Raw genomic sequence first — 11,757 nt, 5'->3', positions numbered from 1 at the left:
AACAATAGCTTTGTAATGACCTTTGTACCATGTACTCATGTTAATGTTTTCTAGTCATCTTTTGTAAAACGCTATCTTTTTACGAATGCAAACTGGTTTCCAAACAGCATATAGTGTTTGACCTTGTAATGATCCTGTTGTCGATGATCCGTACACGATCGTTTTGTACGGGGCATCACAATAGTCCATAAGAAATTTCTAAAATTATCTAGAAACAAAAGATAATATTTATGACCGCCACAACTAGTGATCGGAGAAGTCCATAGATCACTATGAATAATGTCAAATGGTGAAATAGTATGATTACATGATGAATGAAATGGTAGTCGTATATGTTTGCCAAAAATGCAAGATTGACAAAATGTACGTTTATTACTAGAATTGTAGTGAATACAATTTTTATTCCTAAGAGACTTTATGATATTTGCGCCCAGATGTCCTAGACGTTTGTGCCATAAGTCTTGAGAAAAAGTAGAAAATGCGGAATGAGAGGCTGTAGGCGGCAATGAAGAAGGCTTGAACGGATATAGATCACCGGTGTTGTTGCACCGCATGAGAGGTGTCCCCTTCGGAAAGTCCTTCAAAGTAAAACCAAAAGGATCAAATTCAATAGATATTTTATTATCAGTTGTTAATCGACGTACAGATATAAGATTTTTAATTAAAGTAGGAGAGTGAAGAATATTTGAAAGGTAAAGTGGTCAATGCGGGTTTAAAGGATAGACAGAAGAACCATAGCCCAAAATAGAAAGACCGTGGCCATTACCGACTATAATACGTGAAGGTAACCTCGTTGGATAATAAGAAGTAATATTACCTTGATTACCTGTCATGTGGGAGGTGGCTCCGGTATCCATATACCAATTTTCATCGGGCGGATTAAGTGTTATGGTGTGTAGAGCCTCTTCGATATCAGTTGGTGTAGATGTAGAAGCAACAGAATGCGCATAATTATGCTGTGGTCGTGGACCTAGAATCCCAGACTGATTATTGCTGCTATTGGGCCTGGTCCAGTTTATGGTCGGATATGGGCAAGGTGGAACAGCCCAAGTGGGGTTGTGCCATACGTTTAGGCCATAGGTCTATTGGGAGGGGTGGTTAAAATTAGGGCTGGTACTGTAGTTGTTCTGATAATTATGTCGACCCCTACCCCGTGAAGAAGACTGACGTCCACGACCACTACCCCTGTAATTTTGACGACCTCTATTGGAATTAGGCCGATTGTAAAATTGAGCAGGTGCCGGAGCCCGTGGTGGTGGTGGTGAAGGAGCAGATGCAACGAGGGCGGTGTTGGTGGTGACAGGCGATTGATTTGCCTTGCGTGTTTCCTCTAGCAGTAACATTGAGCGAGCCTCATAAAACGATGGAAGCTTTTTGGCATGAGCAAGAAGAGAACCAACGGTATCGTAACTATCACTCAGACTCGTGATTAATTGGAGAACAAGCCGGTCTTCTTCGATTTTAGGTCCGACGTCGCTTAATTGATCAGCAATTTGTTTCATCTCTTGACAATAAGCCGTCATGTTGGTGAAGTTTTCCAATTTAGTATTTGCAAACTTGGTTGCAAGATGGACTGCCCTCGAGTTTTGATTATCATGAAAAATCCCTTTGATTCGATCCCATGTTTGTTGTGCTGTGGAACCAGGAGATAGGATATTGAGCAGGAGTTCATTTGAAAGTGTGCCATATATCCAAGAGAGAACAATGGCATCAAGTTTCGCACAATCAGCTGAATTGGTTAGAGAATTGGTTGTGGCAGGGCTGGTAGAAGAGGAATCATCTGTGGAAGGGATGATATGATCAAGGACATCAAAAGCTTGACAGTGAATTTTAAATAGTTCTGCCCATGAGGCATACTGGCTCGTATTGAGTTCAAGGGTTATAGGAATAAAATTCTTGATGTTACTGACAGTAATTGCAGGGTGTAGCTTGTTGGTGGCCATTGAAAAGCAAAGAAAGAGGGTGATAGAATCGAATTTTTGAGAAGGAGATTGAAGGGTTTAATGGCCTGATACCATGAAAGTAAGTAATTTTTGTGTGTTTCATTAATCTGTCGACTGATATATTTATACAGAGTAAGTTCCACATAATTGGGTATTCTCAGCTAACTTCCTGTAAACTAGGACACCACATGACTTATACAGATAATATTGACTAAGCTATGTAACAGAATATATTGACTATTGACTAAGCTATTTATATAGACTTTATTAAAAAATAAAAGGTAGAAAGAAATAGAGTAAGTAAGAATGAATTGTGTGAAAAATGATATGATTGTTGGGGTTTAAATAGGAGTAAAATGGAGTAAAAATTGAATTTAAAAAAAAAAAAAACCAAAAAACGGGTATATATCCGTTGGGTAACGGATATATTACCCCACCCAATCAGATCAAGCCACCACACCATTTGAAGCCATTTTTTCAGTCAAATCCCCGACTGACGCCCCCAGTGTCAAAATCTGACGCCCCGTTAATGACGCCAGGGGCGTTAGTTCCTGCCAGCGAGTCTGACGCGAGCCCATTTGACGACGCGTTGGAAAGAGTCTTAGGTGTCTAGCTCAAGAAATTTGCCTCAAAGCGGGAGGAGTGGGCCATTCAAAACAGGTATATTAGCCCTCATATGTCCTTGCTTCCGTTAATATATGCATGTATATTAGTAATAAATTTATGATGTTAAGGGGAAAGTTGTCAGTTCAACAATAGAATCTGTTAAGGAAAATGTTTTTATATAACATTTGAATAAATGATTTTAGAAGGTTGAATGCAGTATAACTACGATTTGGAAAAGCTATATTTCATTTGAAATGTCTATTTTATTTTATTTGAATTTGAATAAAATGTTCCTACATTTTATTTATTTATATGTATATTAGTAATTTATTTAGATATGCCCCCTGTTTCACATATTCCCAAACACATCTCGAGTAACGTCAATCAAAAAATAGATGGCTATGGAGTCATCGCATTCGAAACAAAGGGGGCATTCAAGAACCTGACCTTGTCTAAATTCTCAATCCTTGAGCTTGTCCTGAGTTTTAAGTTTCTATTTCAGTAGGAGCCAAATAACAAATGAATGTCTCGGAATGCAATTAGAACGCCAAACTACACCAAACCATGGAACAATGGAACCAGCTGGCCTAATAGCCTCCTAAGCTTGACTCACAGAAAATCGATGGAGTATACTATAGTGAGTTAGAATAATAAAGATTTAAGCTTTAAATTTTAGGAGTAGTATGTAGCGTCTATATCTTAGTTATCGGTCTTTTTTATTTATATTTTTACACATTTGAATACTTTTTGAACGTGTTTATTTGTTTAATTCCTTCCATTATCAAGTATCTATCATTTGACTTCTTTGTATGTTTTGCATTGCTTTCATACAGTGGCGAGTTTAGGAGAAGACCCGCGGGATCCCGTGATACCACTAGTTTTTCGAAATTTATCACAAAAATTTTATTTTTTATGTATAGGACACCACAAAATATAATATTGGGACCCCATAAATTTTTAGAGATTATAGTTTAATGGTTTGGACTACTAAAGTGTTTGAAATTAACCGACTTATGATATGATTTTTATAGTATGAGCCATTGAATATATTAGATATAAAAATAAACATACCCTTGTCCAATTCCAATTCTAATTCTTTTTGACTTCCTTCTACATCACAATTTCTTACGATTCTATCTTCAATCCTTCATCCTAGGGATGTTAATGGATCGGATATTTTAAGACCCAAATATTTTCTGTACATAATGTATTTATGGTGTACGATGCGTGTATGAAGTGTACGAAGCACGTACGTGTTGCTTGCTCGAACGTCAAAGGAAACTGGACGTTGTCTGAAGTGACAAGGTGTGTACGTATCTTTTCAACCCCAAATAAAGTTTGAGTTGATGTTTCAAAGCCTTACCATTGGAAAGAAAATCTTATTACGTTTCCAACGATATTTGATTCATCGAAAATGGAGCTACGGTAAAAAAGTTATGGCCAAAACAAGTTACTCAAAACTGACCTGAAGGGTGGAGCGGCGCGCCACCTTATGGAGCGGCGCTCCGATTGCTGCTGATGCAATTTTCAGCATTTTTAAAGGGTTTAAATGAGGGGTACTTTAGTCTTTTCACTTGGGGTCAGTTTGGGGTCATCAAAACTGATCCATTGATCATTTTGGATCACATTTCACTCATCAATCACTCTCTTCAAACCCTAGTGAGAGAAACCCACTTTTAGTGAGAGAGAGAGAGCTTGATTTGGAGAAGAAGGAATTGGATTCTTACCAAAGCTCGGGTTTTAAAGTTGTTCTACTCGTCAACGGCATCATTTTGGTGGTATTGGTAAGTTCAAACTCCGAATTACATTTGTTAGATTTGATATTCAAGTTAGGGTTTGAGTTTGATTTGTAGTGAAACCCTCTTAGATGATGAAATGGGTTTATGGTGACTAGTTATTCTTGTCACTTGGCGGGTTTTGGGTTGGTTGACGATTTGGCCTTGATTAGGCTTTAATCTTGAGTTTAATCACTAGGTTTAGTGATTATGGAAGTGTTGGAATCACTTTAGGTGAATTTGGGTTGACTAATTTTGACTTGAGTCAAAATTAGGGTTTGGTGATGATTATGACCCAATTGTCGATTTTATAAGGTTTATAAACTTAAAATGGATTAAGTTGAAGTATAAAACCGAGTTAAACATGTTTTGGTGTCAAAACTCGCTAATGGCACGATGTTGACTCCTTTGGGTTAAAATTAGGGTTTAAGTGTCATTATGGGCAAGATAGGTGTTTAACACCTATGATTGGGTTTAATTGGCGTATTAGGACCATTCTCACTTGTGTTAGTGATTATTGGTTAATTTGGGAGCGATTTGTACTTGGAAGTGCAATCGGGTCGATACTGCACTAGGTGTCAATATGGGTTGGTTTGTAATCCACCCTAATTGTGTTGTTTATTATTATGATAATGGATTAGGTACGTTCATTGACGGATCAACGGATTTGGCTTGTTTTCTTCAAGACTTCAAGGTGAGTGGAATAATTATACATGTATGTATATAATTTATTTGCTTGTGCGCGATGTGCACAATAGCCTGGTTTTGGGGCACATCGATGCGACGATAGCCGTTTGGACACCTTTGGGAATAGTGACACAATAGCCGGATTTTGTGCGCTACATGTGACTTAAGATTTGGGGACCCGATATATTTATTGTAATGCTATTATTTGACGATGAGTCACATAGCCGTTTTTGTGACCATTGAGGTGTTGCATAGCTGTTTTTGCACACATTAATTAATGGTGTCACATAGCCATTTTTGTGACCATAGTTGTGGGACATAGCCGTTTTGTCCAATTGATAATTATGCACATAGCCGTGTTTGTGCATATGGTGGTGAGTAATAGCCGTGTTTTACTCCTACGTTGTTGCCCGTATTAATTGTTGCACATAGCCGTGTTTGTGCACATGATTGTGAGTAATAGCCGTGTTTTACTCACACATTGATCAAGTGATGCCATAGCCGTTTTTGGAACACTTGGGGGTGATGCCATAGCCGTTTTTGGAACACCTCGGGGTTTAGCATACCATAGCCGTGTTTGGGCGCTAACGGTTGTTATGAACATCGATGACTTGTTTCGCGAAGTCATTCCCCTGCGAAGAGTTGGTTAACCATGGTTTATAGTTGTTGTGTAGCATTTAATTATTATTATGATCATTATGCTAATGATGTTGTTAGTTGTACGATTCTGATGATACTAGCTTTGTTACGAGATGATATGCGAGATTATGCTAAGGTTTATGCTAGTTGTACGTTTGATGTTACTAGCTTGTGCGAATTGATACACGAGGTATTTATGGTGCGTTTGATGTTACTAGCTTATACGCTTGTTAAACGAGTTCATTGTGGTAAGATTGATTATGCTAGTTTCTTATGCTTTGACATGCGGGATTAATGTGTGGTTTGGGTAAAGGAGTGCAAGTAGGTAAATTATATATGTATGTGTGTAACTATTGCACTCACTAAGCTTTAGCTTACCCTCTCGTTGTTGACTTTTTTTTATAGATTTGCATGGATGCGGTGGCTCGGGTAAGCGCGGGGACTAGTGGACTTGCGTAGTTGCTTTAAAGGCATGCTTTTGGATTCGATTAGGATTGGGTAGCGTATCCCCAATCGCCATGCTTGGCCTTTATTTTGTATTACAAATCATGTGGTTGAAAACTTGTATTTTCGTACGAAAGTCGTAAAACGGCCGATGTGGGCCCGGTCTCGTAAAACTTATTTTATGAATGGAACTTGTTAGTTTTTCATATATGAATAGGTTGTGAAAAGCGTTTTGTCTAAATACGTCGGGAAGTGGTCAAACATTTTCGCATTTCATGACTTTTTGGACAGGCCAGTTTGGCGCGCCGCGCCATATGCTGTTCCAGCAAAAAAAAATTAATTGATATTTCCGCGTGATCGTTTGTATTACGGGTTGGGTTGTTACAAGTGGTATCAGAGCATGGTCTAAGGGATTTAGGTGACTTGAGATAGGTGCCTAGACTTAGACTTTTGTGTGTGCTTAATTGTTGCGGGACTTGTAGGATTACGGGTCGGAATGTGTAACATCCCGTTTTCCCGTACGTATCGAAAGGTGCTCACTTAATCATTTGTACATTTATAACTCGTTAGCTTATGCACAAATGTATGAATATATGCGTAGATATATATATATATATATATATATATATATATATATATATATATATATATATATATATATATATATATATATATATATATATATACACATACATATATGTATACTTGATAATGTGTGCATGTATAAGTTTAATCATGGGTTTGGTTAGCGTTAAGTCTTGTGAGACTATTGTTGAAGGCTAGGTGAATATAGGAAGCGGGTTTGGAATGTACAAATCAAATAAAATCGAAAATTGTTTAAATCGGTCGAACTGTCCAGTTACAGCCTTAGGCCGCGCCGCGACAATTGGGTCCGCACCGCAGCATATAAAGCAATTCCAGATCAGAAGTCAAGTTAAAAGGGCTCATTTTTCCTTCGCTAGGTCGCGCCGCGACAAATGGGCCGCGCCGCGGCACCTTTGCAGTTCTGACTCCGATTTTAGCTCAAATTAAATAAATTTAAGGGGCAAATTGGTAATTTAACATGTGGATCTGATGGGAGCATTAAACCTCCACCACTAGTTCATTTATTTCATTTCCTTTTCTATTTTCTTTCCAATTTCTCTCCCAAAACACAAAACCCACTTAGTTTAATCTTGAGATTTGGAGTTGGAGATTTGTGAATCAAACCTAGGAGCGAGATTTAAAGTTGTTATCCTTGTTACTAGCTACAAGAAGATAGTCTTGGTAAGTTCTAACTTTATGTTTTAAGTTTTAATTGGTTAATGGCTAGGGTTTGGGTTACTAGAGATTTGTATGACCCATTTGAGGGTAAAATGGGTGAGTTTGGGTTATGTTGATGTAAGGAAACCCTAATAGCCACTATTTATGGTTTTGGCCTTGTGATTTGAGGTTGTAAGTGTCAATTGGTGTTGTTAGTCACTAATGCACTTTAAGATTTATGAAAGAAGTGTAAATGGGTAAGTTTGACTTGATTGTGAGTCTAAGTAATATAAAATGGGTCAAAATGTACTAGTTGACCTAATTAGATGAAATGGGTATGGATTACCCTAAGTTTTGTGTTAATTGAAGTTAATAGACTTTAATTCACTAGTCTTAGTGATTAAAGTCGAGTCTTGGCCATTTATGGGCAGTTGTGAGTAGTTGAGTCATTTAATGCAAATTGGGTCATTAAATGCTCAAGTGGGAGTATTGTGGTTAATCCCACTAGTTGTGAAATTGAATGTGCACCTAATGATTTAGGTACATTGCATTGAAGCTCGGAAGTGCTAAATCACCATCCTTGTGACAAGGTGAGTGGAATAAGTATACTTGTACGTATATGATGTGCTTATTTGTACGTAAGGATATGTGTTGTCCTAGTTAGTGATATATGTGTTGTACACTAACGATTTATGAATGGATATGTGTTGTCTAATTTAGCAATATATGTGTTGTATGCTAACGGTTTATTAAATGGATATGTGTTGTCCAAATTGGTGTTATATGTATTGTACACTAATGATCTTATGAACGGATATGTGTTGTCCAAGGGTTGGTGATATATGTGTTATGCACTAACGGTTGTTATGAACACCGATGGGAATTTTGAGTACCATTCCTTTTTGCTATTGGTTAACCATGGTTGTGTGATTGTGTAATTAGCATATTAAATTATGAACTATATGCTATTGTCGGTTGCTAGCTCCTTGTGTATTGTGGATTGTAGTTTATGCATGATGTTTGCATGTTTGTCGAATAGCTAGCTTGTATGCGGTATTGTGTAAGTGATTTCAAGTAAGTAGGTTATATATGAACATGTATAATTATTGCATTCACTAAGCATTAGCTTACCCCTCTCGTTGTTTATCTTTTTAGTTGCAGGTGCGGATAAGGGCAAAGGGGTTATCGGGCACTAGGTGGCCTTTGATGATGTTTTATTGAAGTTTGAAAGTTGGCCTAACGTTTTGGGTAGTTTACTCCCAAACCATGCTCAAAGGGTCGTTTGGATTATAAACTATCGTTGTAGTGGGTCAAACTTATATTGAACTTAATTAATGGCCTTCGTGCCTTTTGTAAACATTTAAATTGATGAACGTTTAAATGGAACTTGTGGATTGGTTTACATATTTTATTGGCGCGTAAATGTGTATCTTTACAAAAAAAAAATATCGTATGGAATACGGGTTGGGATGTTTCAAGTGGTATCAGAGCATGGTCTAAGGGATTTAGGCGACTTGAGATAGGTGCATAGACTTGGACTTTATTGTGTATGCACTTTTATACGGGACTTATAGGACTTTGGGTCAAATCGGGAATTGTTAGTACTTTGGTTTATGTGAACTAACCTCGTGCTAATTGAATTGTGTTGTGTTTAGCAATCATCAAGCGAGATAGATGTTGTACTAGCGAGTTAATGCAACGTGTTCGCGTAACAATGATTAGCTACCATTGTTACGGATGCAAATCGTGTCAAACAAGTAATGTACGACGATTGTTGAGTAAGATGGAGTAGTGTGGGGTATACGTATATGCATACGTGTTATGTCCTTTTGTTCGTTCGTTGTTTAATCTTTTCCGTTTTATAGAATGAAGATGAGAAACGGACACGACACCGAAAATGGGGGTACGAGTGAGGACGTTGAGTTCACGGCCAAAGTTGAGGCCATCTTTAAACGTCAAAAAGCGGAGTTCCTCGAGGATGTTAAGAAAATGTTTCTAGATACGATTGACGAGCAATTAGTCAATGTAGTCAAGGAGCAAGTGAAGGCCGTTCATCAAGAGGATAATGTGGGGAGACGGGACTTCTTTTATAAGAATTTTAAGGATTCTCAACCTCCCACCTTTGAAGGTGAACGAGACCCTCTCAAGAGTGCCCGATGGATCTCCGATATGGAGGGGGCTTTTCGTACTTGTGAATGTCCTCTTGATAAGAAGACAAGGTATGGTTGTAGCATGTTAAGGGGTGACGCTAAGCTATGGTGGGATGCGAAAATCCAAGTTTATGGTGAAGAACAATGCATGGATTTTACTTGGGATGAATTCAAGGTAGAGTTTTTTGATGAGTACCGAACTTCGGCCGATCTAACTAGGCTTAAGGACGAGTTATGTTCCTTGAGGCAAGGGCCGATGGATTTGAACACTCTCAAATCCGTGTTTTTGTCCAAGACCCAATTTTGCCCGGAGTATGTCGGGAACGATAAGATGTTGAAGGAAGATTTTTATAGGATCTTGAATGATAATTATCAAGAGAAAATTAGTGTGAACGTAGTGAAGAGCTTTGATGAATTGTTCAATATGGCGAAGGGTTTTGAAGCGCTTGTGTTGAGAAAGAGTAGTTTTACTTTTGGAAAGAGGAAGTTCGAGAATTCGATTCAATCGAGATTTTCTAACAAAAAGAACAAGAAGGGCTCCGAAAGTGTTAACAGTGTGAAGAAAGGTGGCTCCGGTGGTCATGTACCCACTTGCTATACTTGTGGGCAAAAAGGTCACATCTCTCGTGATTGCCCCAACTCACCTTCCACACCCAAATTTACTTGTTTCAATTGTGGTAAAGAAGGGCACAAGAGGCCCGAGTGTCCCGAGTTGCGCAATGATAATGTTAAGTGGTTAGAAAAGGCGGTGGGTACAGCTAGAGGTTGAAATTATTTGATGACCAATGATGAAGCTAAACAATCGAACGAAGTTGTCTCAGGTACTTTCATGGTTAACTCTAATCCGGCAAGGATTCTATTTGATAGTGGTGCAAATTTTTCTTTTGTGTCACCTCGATTTGTACCTAAACTTAATAAGCTATTAGCTAAGTTAAGTCGTCCGGTAGAAGTCGAAATAGCAGACGGCAAGACGGTGCTAGTGGTTGACGTATGTAAAAATTGTGATGTTGTGTTTGGTGCCGAAAACTTTAAAATTGATCTCATTCCTATGACTTTGGGCGATTTTGATATCATTTTGGGTATGGATTGGCTTGACCATAATAGAGCCGATATTGCATGTCACGAAAAATTTATTCGTGTAAAGGCCCCAAGTGGGGGAGAGTTAATTATTCACGGCGATAAACGAAGAAGACTTGTGCCGATATGTTCTTTTGCACGGGCACGTCGTTTTCTTGTTAGTGGTGGCATGGCTTATCTTGCCCATGTTGTGGATACTCGTGATGAGCCACCACCCATTCGTGAAATTCTGGTAGTTAGTGAATTCGAAGACGTTTTTTCGGACGAGTTACCGGGTGTTCCGGCGGAAAGATAAGTAGAATTTCGCATTGAGTTGGTTCCGGGGGCTACCCCCATTGCTAAAACTCCTTATCGTTTAGCACCGACGGAAAGAGTTGTTAAATCAAACCCAAGAGTTGCTTGAAAAGGGTTTCATTCGACCGAGCTCCTCGCCATGGGGTGCTCCGGTCTTGTTTGTGAAAAAGAAAGATGGAAGTATGCGGATGTGCATCGATTATCGGGAGTTGAACAAAGTGACGATCAAGAATCGCTATCCATTACCTAGGATCGACGATTTGTTTGACCAACTCCAAGGTGCAACGTATTTCTCTAAGATCGACCTACGGTCCGGCTATCACCAAATACGGGTCCGTGAGGAAGATATTGAGAAAACGGCTTTTCGAACGCGTTACGGGCATTTCGAGTTTGTAGTTATGCCTTTTGGTCTTACGAATGCACCGGCGGCATTCATGGATCTTATGAACCGAGTGTGCCAACCTATGTTGGACAAGTCGATGATTGTGTTCATTGACGACATACTAGTCTACTCGAAAAGTATGAACGAACATGAACGTCAATTGCGTGAGGTATTGAAGACATTACGAAAGGAGAAGTTTTATGCTAAGTTCTCCAAATGTGAATTTTGGCTAAGGGAGGTTCAATTCCTTGGCCACATTGTGAACAAAGACGGTATTCAAGTAGATCCGGGGAAGATAGAGACAGTGAAGAGTTGGAGACAACCGAGTACGCCTACGGAAATCCGAAGTTTTCTCGGATTGGCCGGTTATTATCGTCGGTTTATCCAAGACTTTTCTAAAATCGCTTCTTCGTTGACGAAATTAACGAGGAAGAACGCGAGGTTTATTTGAGAGAATGAGCAAGAAATTGCTTTTCAATTGTTAAAAGAAAAATTATGTCAAGCTCCGGTGTTAGTGT

This window comes from Rutidosis leptorrhynchoides, chromosome 4 (genome assembly GCF_046630445.1).
Source record: "Rutidosis leptorrhynchoides isolate AG116_Rl617_1_P2 chromosome 4, CSIRO_AGI_Rlap_v1, whole genome shotgun sequence".
Classification (NCBI taxonomy): domain Eukaryota; kingdom Viridiplantae; phylum Streptophyta; class Magnoliopsida; order Asterales; family Asteraceae; genus Rutidosis; species Rutidosis leptorrhynchoides.
The sequence above is the reverse complement of the archived record's forward strand: the minus strand, read 5'-3'. Positions refer to the sequence as shown.